Consider the following 18,289-nt stretch of genomic DNA (forward strand, 5'->3'; position numbering starts at 1 on the left):
GATTTAAATGAATTAGATTTAAATTAATTTGACTTGGCTGTTTAAAATGAGAGGCATATCTGCCATTTTACAAAGAATTAATAAATAGATGGAAGAGCATCTGAAAACATTGAAAGTGAAAACACTGACAATACTGGGAAATATTCGCACTGACCTTTACATAAATACGCAAGAGTAATTATGCGATTTATATACTCCCACATGCTTTCAAATGCTCTTCTCTTGACCCAATTTACAATTACTGTGCTTTTTAATGGGGATATTATTCAGACAATTTTAATGACTGACTGACTTCACCATGAAATCTTGCCCTTGCAGCAATACTTGCCAATTAATTGTCTGTAATTGCAAATATTTTTGACATTGTGTCAGAAACCAAGGGTAGATATTAAAATATGAAAAGTAATCTGAAAAAGCAATACTGGTTTTTTTGTGTGTTTTTTTTAATGCTTCAGTTGATTTATCAGTATGCAGGAGACTGGATGTGAGCGCAGAGTATTGCGGTGGTAGTTCAGGGTGGTGCTTATGACTACATTATATCATGGTTACACAATATTATATTTTTGGTTCCTACTTCCAAAGGACAGTAATATTCAAGGTGGAACTATATGTATTCACTGGTTCCAACAGGGAGGTTATAATTGCATAACAAAATAATACAAAAACAATGTTATTTGTCATGTGACTTTAAATGTTTATAAGTGCTAAACTTGTTTTATAGAAGACCAAAAGACAAGACTTGCCTCCTGTATTTGTGTAACAAAGCCAGTGAGGTTGGTATATTTCTGTTGTTATTTGTTTTGAGTGTGACTCTTTTTGCAGCCTGGCATGCTAAGTTCGCTAATGTCAACTAATGCTACACATTCATGCAAAGTTCATACATCACTCCCAAAGATGAAATTGTCCAAAATCAAAGTGTAGCATGTGCTTGAGCTAGTCTAGCAATGGTTCTATAAATTGTTATTATTGAGCTAATCAGAAGTCCTGGTTACAGCTCTTGGAGAGATGAAATGGACACCGAACATTACTTTTCAAATGGTACCAGTGTTATTGATTTTTTACAGTGAACACAAAACAATTACACATACGGATAAACATGGATAGGAATGGCCATAAAAAGACAAAATTACATGAATACCAACAATAACCCGGGTTCAAAAGTTCATAAGCGACAGTTCATACGCAAAAGTTCATAAGCGACAATTCATAAGCGACAATTCATACACCACAATTCATACACCACACTTCATACACCACACTTCATACGGCCACACGGGTTTGGGGATTTGCATAATAGTTCAGAGGGGGAATGATTTGAGTTATGGAGATGATGTGTGTGGCATAGTGCAAAGGGGCCGCAGCGTAGTGAGGTGCGAGTCAAAGGGGTGTGGCCAAAGCCGCCTACCGCCCGACCAGAGCAGGTGGAGTTCAGGAATCGAGAGGTGGAGATCCTTGGGCTCAGGCTCGAGGCCTATCTATAGCTTGCCATCCGAGACTTTGGGACCTGGCCTGCGTAAATCACAGGACCCTCAGTTAAATCATTGTGCGCACATCAAAATTATCCATCTATATATATATATATATATATATATATATATATATATATATATATCAAATCTTAATAACTTAACATTGCCCGTATTAACAATGCCAACTACAATGTCATACAATATACATAATAATATATACCTCATAATGTTACACACGTACAAAAACCAAATGAAAACATACACAGTGTTGTCACTATGACCAGTGTAACTGCGCAGCAGCAGCAGCGTTCATTCATTGTCTTTCAAGTAACATAAAATGAGGAGGAAAACGGGATTAAAACCCAATGCTAACCGCCCATAGGAAATACATGGGTAAGGCTAGTAGCTACCGTTAGCATCCAGTTTGACTCACCAACTCCGCTTTATATTTCCGCATCGACACACTCGCCCGTACCAACTCGGCCCTGATGATCGGCACCTATAACTTAACAATTAGTTACGAGCTGTTGCACGGTTGTTGTTGTGCTGGGAAGGTGAACCAGAACTTTTACACCTACCGGCTTCAAACTTCCTCCCGACGCTCAGCCATATTGAAACACGTGGCAATATAGAGCGCGATAGGTTGCAGCGGGTCACGTGGGCATGTCATCACTCTCGCGAGATTAAACACGGGAATGCAGCAGGTAATTAATTCCCACCCGTGTTACAAAAGCATGACATTTTTCCATCAGTAGAAATGAAGCCAATCTGAAGAAAAACAACCCCATACCATGACCTCCTCTAACAAACAGCTCCACTGACACAAAGAGAGATCAGGTTCTTCTGCTGTTACTCAAAGCCAAACTCATCCAACCAAAGGATAAAAACGTTTCCAGAACTTTGACGCCGAAGAACTGTCAAAAGGGTTTCGTATCAGTGGAACTAACGAACCAAACCCAAGATAACATTATCATCAAACATTATCATCCTCCCTCCAGTAAACCTTAAAGTTGGGGCAATACAGTCTGAAGGGATCACATTCTTCTGGAAATCACCAAACCTAAATTCATTCAACCATGGCAATAAGAGCATTACACGTACCATTTCCACACAGATAACTTCACCTGGTAAGCTGAAGCTAAATAATATCCATCAGTGGACCAGAAGAAATGAAAACAGTCCCCAACTATTGGCCTGATACAAGCAAACTTCCAAGCTTCCCAGACGAGCCCCCATAAACATGTTACGACCCCAAATAGGGAGGAAACATAGTTTAGGACACGGGAGACAAGGGCATGAGTTTTTAAACATTTATTTTATTTTATTTGATTTATTTTTACGAGAGCCTCGTCCACCTGTCTAAAAAAGACAAGCAAACAGGGAACCGGGAAAAGTTTAACTGAAAGATGGTGTGACTTCCCGGCCAAACGAAACAAACAGGTGCGGCAATGGCCCAACCCTGTACAGGGCCGTTGAACCAGTACCGACACCGGGCTAAGAAAGAAAACATAAACTCAGACTAGACCCAGAGGGAAAAATAAAAAGCGAAAACAGTATGGCCGGTACAGCCACGGCAAACAGATCTAACCTCGGCCAGCCAGCCGGCTACCGGGAAGCTTGGAGCTGTAACTGTCCCTGCAGACATCGGGAGCGCGCACGGGGCACGGCGCCTCCCAGGAAATGGCACGAAGACAATGAATGACGTAGCCAGCGAGAGCCAGCGAGAGCCAGCGAGAGCCAGCGAGAGCCAGCGAGAGCCAGCGAGAGCCAGCGAGAGCCAGCGAGAGCCCGGGGGAGCATGAAGCCCAGCCTATTTATAGAATAGAATAAAACCCCAAGACCCGGATGTGCTCACCTCCGCTAATAATTCCAATCTTCGAATAAATAAATAGCTTAAGAACATAACGGAGCCAAATGCCGTAAGAGGAGCAGAAAAATAATATCGGGGTGCGTGACTTAACTGTTGAATTCAAGCCCAATAGCTCTAAACTTGAAGAAGTTGTTCCCAACCTGGGGTATGGGACTTCTTTAGGGGGGCGCATACCAAAAGGTTTGGACACTCTAATGTTGTCAGAATTACTTCTTAGGCTCTGGGAAACTTCCTGTTATTTTCATTTAAGGCTCCTGTTTTCATCTGTTGATGACAGTGAGTGTGCCTGTCAGCTTTTGGCTTCACATCTAGCCAACTTAGAGATTGGGGAGAGGGCAGTTTTTCTTTGGGGCAACTTAACATGGATAACCACTTAATGCAAGTGTATTTGAGAGGATTTATTTATACATTTTATCACACTCTGTTGGATGGTTATAGCTACAGTGATAATGGAGAGATTGCATGTCCAGACAGAGTTGTTCCTATGGTGCTGAAGAAGAAACTGCCATAACAGCCCTGTGTACTGCACTCTGTGCTTTCATGAGGGCAACAGACACAAAGAGACTGTGATGGAGAAGCAGGAAAGTGTTAGGTGAATCACTGTGAGAAAAGAAGAGAAAAAAAAGAGGGTGGATGGGAGTGAACTTGTGTGTGCGAGCAGACGTCATTTCTATAACCGCTGTGATGAAACTTCCATAATTTAGCCCTTTTAAAGACTGAGCTCTTTCAGCCAGACAGCAAGGTACAAGGAAAACTATTTACCGCAACAAGTCCATAAAGACCACTCCACATTCTTTTAATCCACTTATTAAAACTCATTCTCTCAATTACTTTGACTGTGATGTCTCCCATCCCAATATTTGAGTTATTGATTTTAGCCCTCCATCTGTCTTGTGATTCTTGCTTGCCATTTATGAGGCATTATTTTATTTAGACTGGTAAATGGCACTGTAAGTCCCTATTTAGAAGACGAAAAAAAATCCAAAAGAATAAAGTCTTTCATGATGATTATGCTGGCTGAGGAGACAGACAGGTGTGAGTCTCACTGTCCCATACTAAAAAGAGAAGAGTTGATTAATGTGCATCAATTACCCTCTGAGCAGCCTAATCTGGCCCTCTCACAGCAAAAACCCATTCATCCATTGCCATGGAAACGGGCAAGGCCCAATCACCCACATCATTGCTGCAGTATCAGGCAATGTGCCATATCCCATATCATGGGATGGAGATGCTTCTTGAAAGACTCTGGACTTCACCGTGGAAACAGACCAATACTTGTCCATCCAAGCAAGAAGGTGTGTTGTATAATTACCTCGGACCCCTTTGCTCACACAACAACTTCATTTAACTGTCTGGATCCTTTTCGAAGCTTGACGAACACCACAAAATTTTACCTGTGGTGCAGAAAGCCGCCCCGAGGAGGCGAGGTTTAGTAACGATCTCACCAATCACTGATTAACACCAGAGTGACTGACATGAAATTAAACCAATCAGTGTCATTTGATGTCCAAAATTTGGGGGGACTTTTTAAATTGCCCATCGCCAAACCTGCTCAGTGATTGGCTTAACGTCAGTTCTGGTTTGTTCTAGCGTGTTTCCACCAGATGTTGAGAAGAAGACAACAAGCTGTGAGTCTCTGATTATTAACTCTGTCACATCTCTTCTAATTCACTGTTTGAAAGAAGAAATGTGGCTGAAAAGCTGCAGGTAAGGCTCAACTTTCTCCATCATAGTTATTTTTAAATTCACACAAACAGAAATGTGTTCAGAGTTTTGCAAATGTGTCCAGGTTTGTTATTGTTTATAAATGTTAAGATATGATCATATTTATTAATGACTAATGTAGGAGTCGCGCATGCCACCACCGGGTTCCCCCACAGAGACGCGGAGTCAGAGCTTCCCAAAATCATACTTCTATTATTAAATCAGATCGCCAACAAACAAAACCCTCCAACTCACACAGGCTTTTCAGCCTGTCCTCCGCCTATCACACCGAGTGTCTGGCGGCTCCTCCTTTTATGGTTTCAATCAACCCTCTGCCACATACCCCCATCGCCAAGTTTAGGCCCACGTCCTAACCAACCCTCGGTCTTTCAGCCGAGCGCATGCCTCGTCCACCGTCGTCTCTGGAGCCGCTGCTCCTGGGGCGCACCTCCGCGCTCTGTGGGTTCGACGGGCAGCTAGTGTACCAGTTGAGCATGCCACCGCTGGTTCCCCCACAGAGACGCGGAGTCAGAACTTCCCAAAACCATACTTCTTTTTATTTAAAGTAAATCACCAACGAAACTCACACACAGGTTTGTCAGCCTGTCTCCTGCCTGTCACCCCGAGTGTCTGGCGCCTCCTCCTTTTATGGGCAGAGAGGTGAAGCAACACACCTGATTCCCATCAGGGGCTTAATCACCTCTCTGTCCCAACTAAATTTCCAAGAGCTTAAAAAAGCACACAGTATATTTTGCACTTTTTTTGAGGTTTCTTTCAAAGCATTCTAAAACGCTTTGAATGATGGATTGATGTGTTGTTTAAAAATATACCTAATCTAACTTTTGTTTTTCCCTAAACTCAGAGTGTCATTTCCAGTAAAACAGCCCCAAAACACAATCATTTTCTAAAAAGGACTAATGAAGCTTCTGTTTGGATTTGTTTACAAGAATGTTATTAAAAGAGTCTTAATAAGTGCTCTCTATTCACGAGCTGTTTAAAAGAACTATAATGATTCATCACTGAGGCCTCTCTCAATCTAAAAAAGACAAGATTGTTGTAATGTGGTTTATAAACACACTGTATTTAAATTACGTTAACGTCTGAAATCAAATAATAATGAAGAGCCCCACCTCAGACATTTATCACCAGCTGCCGCTGACGGAGACGTAGTTCAAATATGCCGCTATGTACGGTGGCCCATAAGGGCCAACAGCACAGCACAACAGCAAAAGCTTTTGCTGTGTTTTGACTTTTTGTTGTCGTATTGTGGCATTTGCTGTTGCATTGTGTTGTTTACCCTTCTGGGCCACCGTAGCTATGGCATACATTGCAGACACGACACAAGACTCTTCATAGCATTCCAAATTCAGCTCGACTGGAGATAAACACTCGTTAGCTGCCTGATGCTGATGCATGAAGGATGTCTGTTTACCTTCACAGTGTCCCTCACTGTGTACCACAGTTACAAGCACAAAATTCTTAAAGGTTTTCCAAAAGAAAGCTCATCTTAAAATGTATAAATCTGAACACCTGTCTTTACATTCAGTTTGATATAAGCTATGTAAAAGAAATGAATGCCAACATGAACTGTCTCCATGTAATTCAGTGAATTCTTCCACTTTTGTTGATTCTACGTTCAATTGTCTTTGTGTTAACAGATAAAACTGATGAAACGGAAAAATATGATAAAATGCGAGCAGTTAATTGTAGTTTTAAAATATAACAAAAACTGTGTACGTTCCTCAGTTCAGCATTGCAAATTTCTTTGGTGTAAAATTATCTACAAAGCTAATTGGATTGTACTTCGCAGACCTCTGGTATAGTATAATGCAGCGGATTTCTCACATATAAACATAATTATAACAGTAAAGAAATGTAGCTAGCTGCACCAAATGAATGCTCCTCATGCAAGCTAACATCAGTCAAAAATAAATGTACATTGATATATGTCAAATGAGATTCGTTTATTTGTGAGAAAGCTTTGAATCCCAGAGTTGCTTGTGAAGCTACAAGCCAGTTCTCACTCACATATATGCGAAAATGTTTTGTGATTCTGTGTCCCCATTAGTCAAAATGTTGTTCACAATCTTTTTTCCTGCCAGTAACAACATTCAGTCAGTTTGAGGCTCTGAAGCCCTGACAAAGCCGTCGACCACCAGATATGTAAATTCAACCAACTTCTTTTCCTCCAAAAGAAAAGTCACAACTAGGGCATGAAATGAAGTCTGCCTGTTCCCCTGTGAGCGACTCTGGGAGTCTGGAAAAAGACCCCAGTTGGCAACTATGACCATTAACAGCTGGCAGAACGAGCCATTATAGAGAAGGAAGAGTGGAAAATGGACATACAATGACTGGTTGCAGGTGCACTGTTTGTTTACAAGAGATAAAGGAAATAAGTTAGCACCTCATAGGGTTTCTCATGAATGAGCCCTGATATGGAATGGTTAACAGAAAGGGGAGTCATTTATATGCAGATTTTTGTGTTTAGATGCAAAATTCCCCAAAATTATTAATGGATTTTTTGTGACTGTAATGCAAAACAAGCCAACACTTTCACAGTTTTACATGTGATGAACAGAGTGCTTGATGAAGAGTCAAAGCAGGGATCACTCGATTTCCAGTCTTTGTTGGGTAACACAAAGTGAACACTAATACCTTTTTCAGTGACACTTAATGGGACGAGAACAATGTTTGAAAATGCCAAGAAGTCAGCATGTTCACAGTTCAAAAGGAAATACATTCTTAAGTACAACTACCCTCCTCTGATTTACATGCTCACACAGCTGGGGACATTTTCAAACCACACTTGGACCGGACATCAAGGATTAAGTGAATGTGTATAAAGTGAACGGTGCAATCTGAACTCCTTCACTGACAACTCTTGACTCTTGACTCTCGACATAAATTCCTCAACATGTTGGAAACCTCAGTGGGAGATTCCGGTCCATGTAGACATCATCATATGACATGCTTTCTATTTGTCTACCGCATGAAATCAATTTCCTGACAAACCATGTCCAAGACATTTTGTTTTAAAACTGGATATGGATCTGGTGACTAGGAAGGAGACACAAGTCCACTAAATGCTCTGGCCCACTTCCAATCTGCCGACTACACCCTCCCACTCAGTCACAACTCTGTGCTTCCTCATCAAATCCATGTGGAGTTTGGAAACCACACAAACATCTGTTCATATCCTGTAAATGAGGGCAATAAATGTTTTTCAGCTGTTTATTACACCACCTTTGGCAAACCAATTCCCTCAGGTTTGGCACTTGTAGATGCTTCTGTGCTCAGCACAATTTTGAAGTTGGATTGTCTAGATGTTTGGAGCTGAAAGAAAGGTTCCATTAAATCAGTCAGTCACCTTCGACTCCTCTCATCATTCTGCTGCCAATCACTGGATCTTTTCACTTTCCCAAACCTTTGCGAGTAAGCGGGAGATCAGCAACACTCAAACCAGGTCATCTGGCAATAATGACCACACCACAGAAAACACACATTTTCTTCAGGTCATAGATTTGCACGAAATGGCACAAGCCTTTAGATAAGAGAGGAGTATTTTCTACATGTGGTCAAAGCACTCATGTTGTCACTGTACCAGAAGGCAGTACTGAATGTGCAGCTAATTTGTAAAGCAAAGCTCTAATCAGACCTATTACATACTTTTGAGAATATCACAACACTTCTCCAATTAAGTGAACATTTACTATACAATCATATGCATAAGTGGAAACATTCTTAAATGTTTGGTGGTTGTATTACAAAGCCACAGCACCTGCGAGTGGTGCAACATTCAAACTGCAGTGTTGGGATTTATGGTTGTTATTAGCGTTAAATTACTGTAAGTAATAGATTACTGAAAGTAATAAATCACTGGAAGTAATTTATGAAAAAAATTGTGTGTGTGTGTGTGTGTGTGTGTGTGTGTGTGTGTGTGTGTGTGTGTGTGTGTGTGTGTGTGTGTGTGTGTGTGTGTATGTGTGTGTGGTCTGGAGTGATGAAGGGTGTAATGACCCCGAACGTCCACCAGGTAGAGGCAGATGTTGGCAGGTCCATGTGAGTGGGTGTGATGACCTCGAACGTCCACCAGGTGGTGGATGAGTTGAGATCCTCATCCAAGAATGCAGCTCTGATGCGGTTTCAAAGAGCCAAAATGGTGGCTCGGTTGCAGCGTTACCGTGGCGATAGGGAGACGCTTTCTGAGGTCACGTGACGCCCGGACGACGGATTCAGTCCGGTTCTGAGCCGGAGTTCTAACTGGATGTCGGAACATGCAGTCAGAACTCTGGTGATCTGGCGGATGTTGTTAGTGGCACAAGTTAGTGGTTCGGGTGCTAAATGTGGCTATGTGTGTGAGCTTATCTCGATCAGATAGGACAGGCGGCGGGGGACGCGCACACGGTCGGATTTAGTAAAAGAGGGAGAGACAGAAGGAGAGAAGGTGTTCTGGCGAGGTTCGGTTCTGAACCCTGGTTCCTCCACACAGAGATTGAAGTAGCTTCTGGAAGCTACTTGATTCTCTGGTTTCTGTGGTGGGGGAACTCGAGTTTGTACTACGATGGTGCACATGAACATCGTCGTTCACACGCGCACACAGAGAGATGGGCTGCAGCGGTGTGGCTGCGGCGTTAATGGCATATTAAAACACATTGCATATCAATAGCACATTATTCTACCTATTCTGCCCAGACACAGCCTCTTACTTGGTCAGAAGGTGGGTGGAAGGTGCCTCTGTGGACGGGGGAAATCCTCTGATTTGCGGCTGCGGGCAGGTCTTTCGTGTCCCGGGGAAAGGAAGGCGCGAGTTGCATTTTGCGGTGTGGAACACGGGGTAGTCCACAAAACGTGCTGTGAGTAACCTGGCACTCCTTGCGTGGGTGCAGAAGCAAGCTTCAGGTTAGCAGGAACGGGGAAGCTGCACGGCTAGAGGGGAACAAAGTTGGCTTGCAGCTGTGTGGGTCCCGTTGAAGAAAAAGAAAAGAGACACAAAAGTACGTCCCCACGGCTTCTCCAGCTCGTACTGCGAGTTGGAAGTGTTCGGGCCCAGTCCGTGTGAGTCAACACGCGGCCCTTTGTGTCCCCATACGAAGTTCTGCATCTGGATCAACGCAAGTCTGTCTTGGAGATGGTTGAATTTTCGTGTGTTGGACTTTTATAGTTGTGCGTCATGGTCTGACCCCTGGTGTGCTCAGGCTGCGTCTCAGCAAATCTCCTTGGGCTGGTCTCAGGTTTCCAGACCATGGGTGTGACGGAGTTGGTGGATCCCCCTGGTAGTGAGCTGCAGGGATGCAGCTTCCGAGGTGTGGGCCTGGGGGCCCCCTGGTGGTGGTCACGTGACTAATGGCAAATTTTTCCAGTGGTGACCACATGTTTCTTTGTTCTCAAAGAAATAAAGAAATGTGGTCACCCCCCCTTGTCTGGAGAGGGGTGAGGGTGGTGGTCTCGGCCCAACAGCAGCATGTCTGACATGTCTGTGTGTACACCGATCATTTTCATAAAGTTGGCATGTGAAATGAAAAACCAAAGCCAGTTCAGTTGTCAGTCATTGTCTGAACAGGCATTGATTACAGCAGGAATCTCGATTAAAGTTTTATCTTCGACTGTATCTGAAATTGGTGTTATTAGCCTTTATATCTGTCTAACCTATAAATGCAATCCAGCTAAATTGACCTTTAAGAACTAAAACACAACCATGATACTCTTGGTCAAATCTTATATCAAAATATCTGAGCCAAATGCAAAACAAGTCTTTCAACATCTTCATATATCACATGTGGTCATCATTGAGCAGTTACCATGACAACATTTATTTGAACGACACTGATCCCATTTGACTGTAAACGACTTCAGCAAGTTGCTCTCTGACCAGTTTCAGGTCTTTGAATCAAATGCACAAAACACACGAGCCACAAATAGAGAGGCATGCTTTTCTGCTCCAGATATCTGATGACGAGCTCTGAACATTTAAATCCTTCCCATTGCTTTCTGAGCTCAACATCCCATTGTAGCCTTCTTAAATGTACTGTTATGATAAGTAAAGCAAAAACTAACTTCTACTGTCAGTTGTGAATGTGATGTAAATGTGGGGTTAAAATGTAATCACAGAATAATTTACACAAAACACCATGTGCTTTTTAGAGAAACCTTATTTTGTGTCATAAAGAATGAGTGTTATTTGCAGTCTGTGTTCAAGGATGACCTGTGTCAGCACTGTTGGAACAATTTCAGGCTTTAAAAAGGCGCTGTCTGATTCAGAGTTAGACAAACTCCTGGACAATCATGCAGAGGTTGTACTGTGACTTTATCTCTTCTTGCAAGAATAATGTAATAAAATTGTCTTAAACTTTTTTAAATCGCTCTCAGTCTGATTCCTGTGTATTGTGAGGTGAGGTTTTTTACTAGGAAAATTCTCCTGAGAGTGGTGTGCTCAAACTGTATGTTTCAGGACGACGGGATGATGAAAGCACTTTAAATCTATAGAACCTGTGTAATACTTCATGAAAAGGGTAACATGTTGGAGGAAAGCCATCAGGAAGAATGAGAATCCAGCTGATAACTGCCGGAGGTTCGCTGCTGTTATTCTAATTTCAGTACAGAAGATTTTGCCGAAGGCATCCTGCCAGGTATTTGACTTATTGATTATGTGTGAAATCTCATCCACTCGACGTGGCTGTGAGGTGTGTAGCGCTGGTTATTTATAGCGGGGCGGCCACTCTCACTCTTCAATGCAGCAGAGAGGAATTTCTGATCAATGCCACATCCACCAGCTTCTTTATTTCTTCAACGCAGCCCCATCCACCATGATACAGCTCTGCAACGGTGGACACACTGGGTGAGTTCACATTACAAATTTATAAAGGAAAGGCTGCACTACCTCTTCTGCATCATCGCTGTTTGGGATTAAGGTCAATAAGAGTGGAACAGAGTGTCCTGGTGATTAACGGGCCAAGATTCATGCCGCGCACTCCAAATGTCACAAGTTTAAATCCAGCTTGTGACCTTTGTTGAATGTCATATCTTCAGTGCTCTCAATCTTTAGTTCTGTTTGTAAATAAAACGCAAACCCATGAACATGCAGGAGAAGGCGATGGTGTGACAAGATCTCTCATGAACTCCTGTCCAAGAATTTGCAGGTCTTCATGTTACTGGTTGTTGTGTTACCTTGAGACTGTGGTGCTCAGAATTTCATTGTGTTATTGTTTAACACCAACAAGCAGTGTGTTAAAAGTTACAACAGCAAAATGCGATATTAGATTACACGTACACAATAGCAAGTCATTGATTTTATGTTAATTGGCCATGGCTTGGTTACAATATCCAGCCATCTCATTATGTTCCACGACTGAATCACACACAGCAGCACCACTGTATTGTTACCTGGAGACCACATGTGTCAAACTCAAGGCCTCCGGGCCAAATGTGGCCCGCCACGTTATTTTATGTGGCCCACGAGGGCTTAAAGGTCTGATTGTCTTAACATAAATACCGTACGAGTGCAAGCCTTGGGGTGCGCGTCTATTGGGAACATGTGAGCGCAGGTTCAAACATTCTATAAAAAATGGTAATTACATGTGCCATGGAAGTAGTTCTGCACATCCAGAAGTAAGTCTGCCAAAGTTAGACTTAACAGAGCAACTATCCATCCATCCATCCGTTTTCTCCCGTTTATCCATTTCCAGGTCATGGGGGTGGCAGTCCGAGCACTGTCCAACATTGCACCCATTAAGAACCTTCCTGTCGGTGGTGAGCCCACGGGAAGGTGGTGCCCAGCATGGAACACAAACCCACTACCTTGAGATTGCGAGTCTCATGCTCTACCAACTGAACTAGCCGGGGGACACAGAGCAACTAGCAAATATATTTTTTGGGGATGTCCCAATCAGATCGGTAGATATTGGATCGGGGCCGATATTGGTGATTTGTGAGTGATCGGGAATCGGCAAATCCAGCCGATCCCCCCGCCAATCTAAAAAAAAAAACGTTTTCACGGCAGCTGCCATAAAGCGAGCCTCGTGTGCGACTTGCCGTAAATTGACGAATAGCAACCTCGCCATGAGCAGCCTAAAACCATTGAGTGGATACAATGTCAGCAGTCTGGAGGTATTTTAAGGTTGACAACCAAACCAGTCCAGCGGCCAGTTGTGCTATTTGCTTCACCACAGTCCCGAGAGGTGGAGCACCAGAGCTTCGTTTAACACAACTAATTTGATAAGACTTCTAAAAAGTAAACATACGCTCAGTTTACAACAACTAAAGAAAAAGCCGCCCTGAAGCAGCAAACTCCCGACTTTAAAAAAAAAGAAGTACTCACAGGGGAGCGATATGGCGAAAAAAAAGAACCCAGACGGTTACGCTAGTTTGAAGAGAAGGGAGTAAATAAATTTTTGAGAGAACTATGTTCAGACTACTTTTGCCAAACAGGTTTTACCACTTTGAAGTGGAATTAAGTGTTTATAATTCACATTGAAATGTAAATGTTTTGTGATAATTCAGGTGAAACCTCTCATACTGCTTTAAGTGAAACTGAAATTTAATACACAAAGAAGTTACATTGGAGCCTAAGAGCATTTATGTTTAAGATTTATTTATTTATTTTTATTATTGTAGTTGCACTTTTTTAGGACTTATTTTCAACCCAACCAGTCAAAGACACTTTGAAGTAGAATTGGGTTCTTCTGATTGGTTTTTGGGGAATACTGTTTATGTTGTAGTTTTTTATAGTTTATATGTTAGTCAAACTGATTTACTGGGTTTCATTTAAAAAAACATTTTTATTTGCCACAAAATCCAGGTGAAGTTGTTTAAGTTAACATAAAAAGAGATACAAGACTGCAGAGTGTAATTGGTTTTTTGTTGTTGTTATTTCTAAATAAAGTTTAAATAAGTTCTTAAGTCATTCTGAGAAGAATTTTGATTCAATAAGTGAGTTTTACAATAACTTCTAGCGAAAAAAAAAGCTTCTGCCAATAGTGCTTTTAGCTTCAGACATCTTAGTTGCTCCAAAAATAGACTATTGAGTATATCTGCAATAGTAATGTAAGTATCGGTATCGGCCGATACTCAATTCTGAAAAATCGGATCGGTATCGGGGCCAAAAAGGTGTGATTGGGACATCCCTAGTATTTTTCATATCTATGCAAATGCATATGTAATATGTGTAATATGAGTAAGTAATAAAGTCAGAGTTATTTAAAGTTAAGGAGTAGTTACATTTATTTTACATTATATTTGGTTACATTTAGTTACATTTACACTGTCTTACAGTTACAAATGGCCCTTTGAGGGCAACCATTATGGTGATTTGGCCCTCGGTGAAAATGAGTTTGACGCCCCTGCTGTAGACATTATTGCCAGTAACGCGATAATTAGTAACGCGTTACTCTCATATTACCCCTATTTTCAGTAATGAGTAATATAATCTAACGCTTTACTATTTCCAAACAAGTAATCTGATTAAAGTTATGTCTCCAAGCCACTGTGCGTTAGTATTGTAGCGTCCAGCAGGACAAGTTTCTTGTCTGCAAAGCCGCTTTATTATTAAACTGAACCAGCCACTCCTCCATTCTCTGCCAAACGGACACCCACACACAGAGTGTATGAAGTCATCTGACCCGCCCCCTTCTCCACTCTCAGCCAATCACAGGCCAACTTGCTCTAACGGTGCGTTCAGGTAACACAAAAGAATCGGAACTAACAAACATCACTAAACCGTAACATTGCATCAAGAACACGACTGCAGAGATGTGACACTACTTTTTGTAATTTTCCTGAGTAAAAAGATATATTGGCAGGAAGCCACCCTTTTTTCAATCAGTCAATTAATGAAAGACTTTATTTGTCCCCAGGGTGCAATTAAAAGGTTGCATCAAACAGGTAGTGCAAATAAATAAATAAACAAACAGATAAATAGATTAATAATGCAACAACAGACTACAGCTACATCACTGGGTAAATAAATCCCAGTTATAGTAACAATATGATAATAAAACCATGAGTCAGATATAAATACAACAAAGAATGAAGGTCAAAGGTTTAATATGTATCATCAGGAGGCCAGGCAGGGATCAGAACTGAGTTTTTTTTGAAAACCAGTTCACAGTTTTATGTTGAGATTGTGAGGGTTGTTGTGAGATGGTGGGAGTGGTCTGCTGGTGTAGCAGCACCACGGCTGCAGACAAGAACAGACTGAACAAACTGGTGAAGAAGGCAGGCTGTCTTGGGCTGCCCCTTGGACACTGTGGAGGTGGTGGGAGACAGGAGGATGTTGAAGAAGCTGCTGAAATCTCATGTGTGGACGAGTTGTCAGCTGAGGGTGCTGTCCATGGACGAGTTGTCCGGGGTTGCAGTTTTGTGGCCGAGTTGTCCAACAATCAAAAAGGAGCACTCGAAGAAAACGCCACATGAAATCAAACAACCACTTTCCAAACTAGACTCGAGCGTCAAAGGTGTCAAAGAGTGGCAACTCCATGAGAGGAACACCTGAGTCTAGAGTTTCATCCGGTTTCAGAGGTAGGCATCTGCTGAATGTGATGAATTTCTCTTAATTTCTGTTACTCCTTCCTGAAAAGGTCTTTGTGTCTCTGCAAGGAGCAGTTTGCAGCATGAAAGTGTCCCACTTTTAATTTGGCATGTTTCACAAATCCAAACAAATGCAAATGGTTTTGTTTACAAATCACTGCTGCGACATGGGCCATCGGTTTCAATCAAATTTACATTCAAATGGCAAAGCTGAGGCTCCTCATTGAGCTCCCTCTCAGGTAGGATGGAGTCCATTCTTGATTTAAGTACTAGCTTGGTGACCAGTGATTCTCAGCCGGGGGCGAGCGGGTGGGAAATTTTAATTGTACAGGATGTGGTGGGGGGGGGGGGGGGGTTGTCGTGGTTAACAAAGGTAAAAATGTGAGGAAAGAAAAAGGTTGGAAACCACTGTTGTAGACCATAGGAATGATGCAAAAAAAAAAAAAAACAGGAGATGGAGAAATGATGTACGAAACGTTTGAGATGATACCAAATAGTGTATAAGTTGTGAAGTGTTGCAAGTATGTGAAATGTATCAGTGACACATTGTACAATTATCTATTCTATGAAAATGTCCATTTGACAACAGAAGACCAAATACTAACTGAGGTAATGTTTAATATGAAAGTGACAAAAGGACGGAACTATTTGCTATAACCAAGGTTGTTGACAAGCGATCATAGATCACAGAACACAGGGCCTGTATGTCACTGAAGGATTCACACGAATCTGTCTTTAATAGTGCGGGAAATTCCCCCACACAAGGCTGTGTGCATGTGTGTGTGCTAGTGTTGTCACGATACCAACATTTTGGTATCGATACTGATACCACCATGTAGTTCGATACTTTCGATACTTTTCCAAATAAAAAAAGAACACAAAAAATGTCATTAGATACAGTCTGTCTTAAGTATGACCAATGTCTTTAAATGGTATTTTAATATGCCGTAATCTTTATAACATTAAATGGCTAAAATAAAACATTTTCATGTTATATTCTTTTATATTATTTATTATATTTATAATACTAATATTTATAATAGCTTACATTTTTTTCCAGAGCTATTTTTTCATGGGTATATAAGTTATTACCTGTCGTTCTCTGAACTCCTTATGCAGGTCTGGGTGCTGGTCCTTCAGGTGTTTAGCCAGGTTAGTAGTGTTTCCACCCTTGGCCAGACATGTTCTTAAATGCTGTTTGCACATTGGTGCTTCGGTGTTAATGGCGACACCGTGCTCATTTGTTTTGAAGCCAAAGTACTTCTATATAGCACTTTTAGCACCTGTTTTTTGTACAAGTTGTGGCCTTGTGGATGTAGCAGCAGCCATTGTTTCCCTTCTGTCTCTCTCTCTCTCTCTCTCTTTTATTCCTCTCTCTCTCGCCAGACTCTTGCTCTTTGCTGCTCTGTTAGTGATGCACTCGATTTCTTTTTACGGAGTTTCCAAGGCTTGTTTGAGTCAGTTACGCATGCGCACTCTCACATGGACGCCAACGCCATGTCACTTACGCCTGTGCATCCGGTATTGTTTTCAAAGTACAAGCTCGGTTGGGAGAAGATTGTTTTGAAAATACGTTGTTTTGACTTTTATTTTGAAGTTGTGTCCAGGAATGTTGTTGGTAAATAAAATAAGTTCGAGTATGAAGCGCTATTCAGTTGCGAATCTCGGGTCGGAGAAACCAGAGTGCAAAAAAAAAAAGAAAAGAAAAGAAAAGAAACCGGCGCGCTTTCAATTGTCCAAAACATCCTAAACAAGTCAGAAAGCGGAGAAGCCCGCCGACGCTTCCCCCACAGAGAGACTGACGACTCTCCTTGGTGCAAATTACAACACAGTGACACTACGTGGTGACGTAAATTTTTTTTAAAAAAGATACAGGTACCAGCCAGGCCCAGTATAGTATCATTTTAAAGGCGTCAGTACCGCGATACCAATACAGTACCGGTATACTGAACAACCCTAGTCTGCAGACGAGCCTTGTGGAGAGCATGGGAAGGCCTTGATAGATTTGCTTTGGTGCTCCCTTCTTGTCTCTTGTCTCCATGCACTATACTTTGCTTCTTCTTTGGCTTCTCTGCTCCATCTCTTTGAATTTTTTTTTATATAAACCAGACTGCTTACATTCTCTGAGACGCTGCACATGAGGCTGCTCTGGTAAGGGAGTAAAAAAACAAAATATAATGCATTATTTTTGACAGCACTAGTTAATATCATATGATCATAGGTGTAGGAACCACCTATATGTATCCAAAATGAATCCAACGTTAAACTCATTCCTGCACGTTTGCGTATCATGCAAAGCTTTTTAGGCTCACAAATATGTTGTTGCTTTAATCTTAATTGCTGGAAAGCAGTGAAGCAGAGGAGACAAGACAGGTGAAGACTGGAGTGTGGAAAGAGGGAGCCATTGATGCAGCTGAGAGAGAAAGGAGACGATTTATGTGATCTTCTGTTCTCCTGTATGAATGAGACAATGTAAGACCTGTAGTTAGGCTCATGCATAATATCCCCCCTGAAATCCCTCCCATGTGAAGTAGGTATGGGGGGGTGCCCATTTTGGAAAATGAAATTGAAGCGCTGGAACAGATGTTTAAAATGAGCCATTTCACCACTTAACTATTAGCTTCTTTTTAATTGTTGCCAGTGACACCATTCAAAAATGATGGGAGATGGCTAAAGTAGGACTCTACGTATATACTCTTTGTAAATACCTCTCCTTCATCTATCA

General features: G+C 41.8%; 1 protein-coding gene across 2 annotated transcripts in view; it reads right to left on the bottom strand.

Moving 5' to 3' along the window:
• The window catches only part of smap1 (small ArfGAP 1), a 227,822-nt gene that overhangs the window by 71,435 nt on the left and 138,098 nt on the right, over window positions 1-18,289 (bottom strand). The window lies entirely within an intron of this gene.

This window comes from Lipophrys pholis (genome assembly GCF_963383615.2).
Source record: "Lipophrys pholis genome assembly, chromosome: 15".
Lineage (NCBI taxonomy): Eukaryota > Metazoa > Chordata > Actinopteri > Blenniiformes > Blenniidae > Lipophrys > Lipophrys pholis.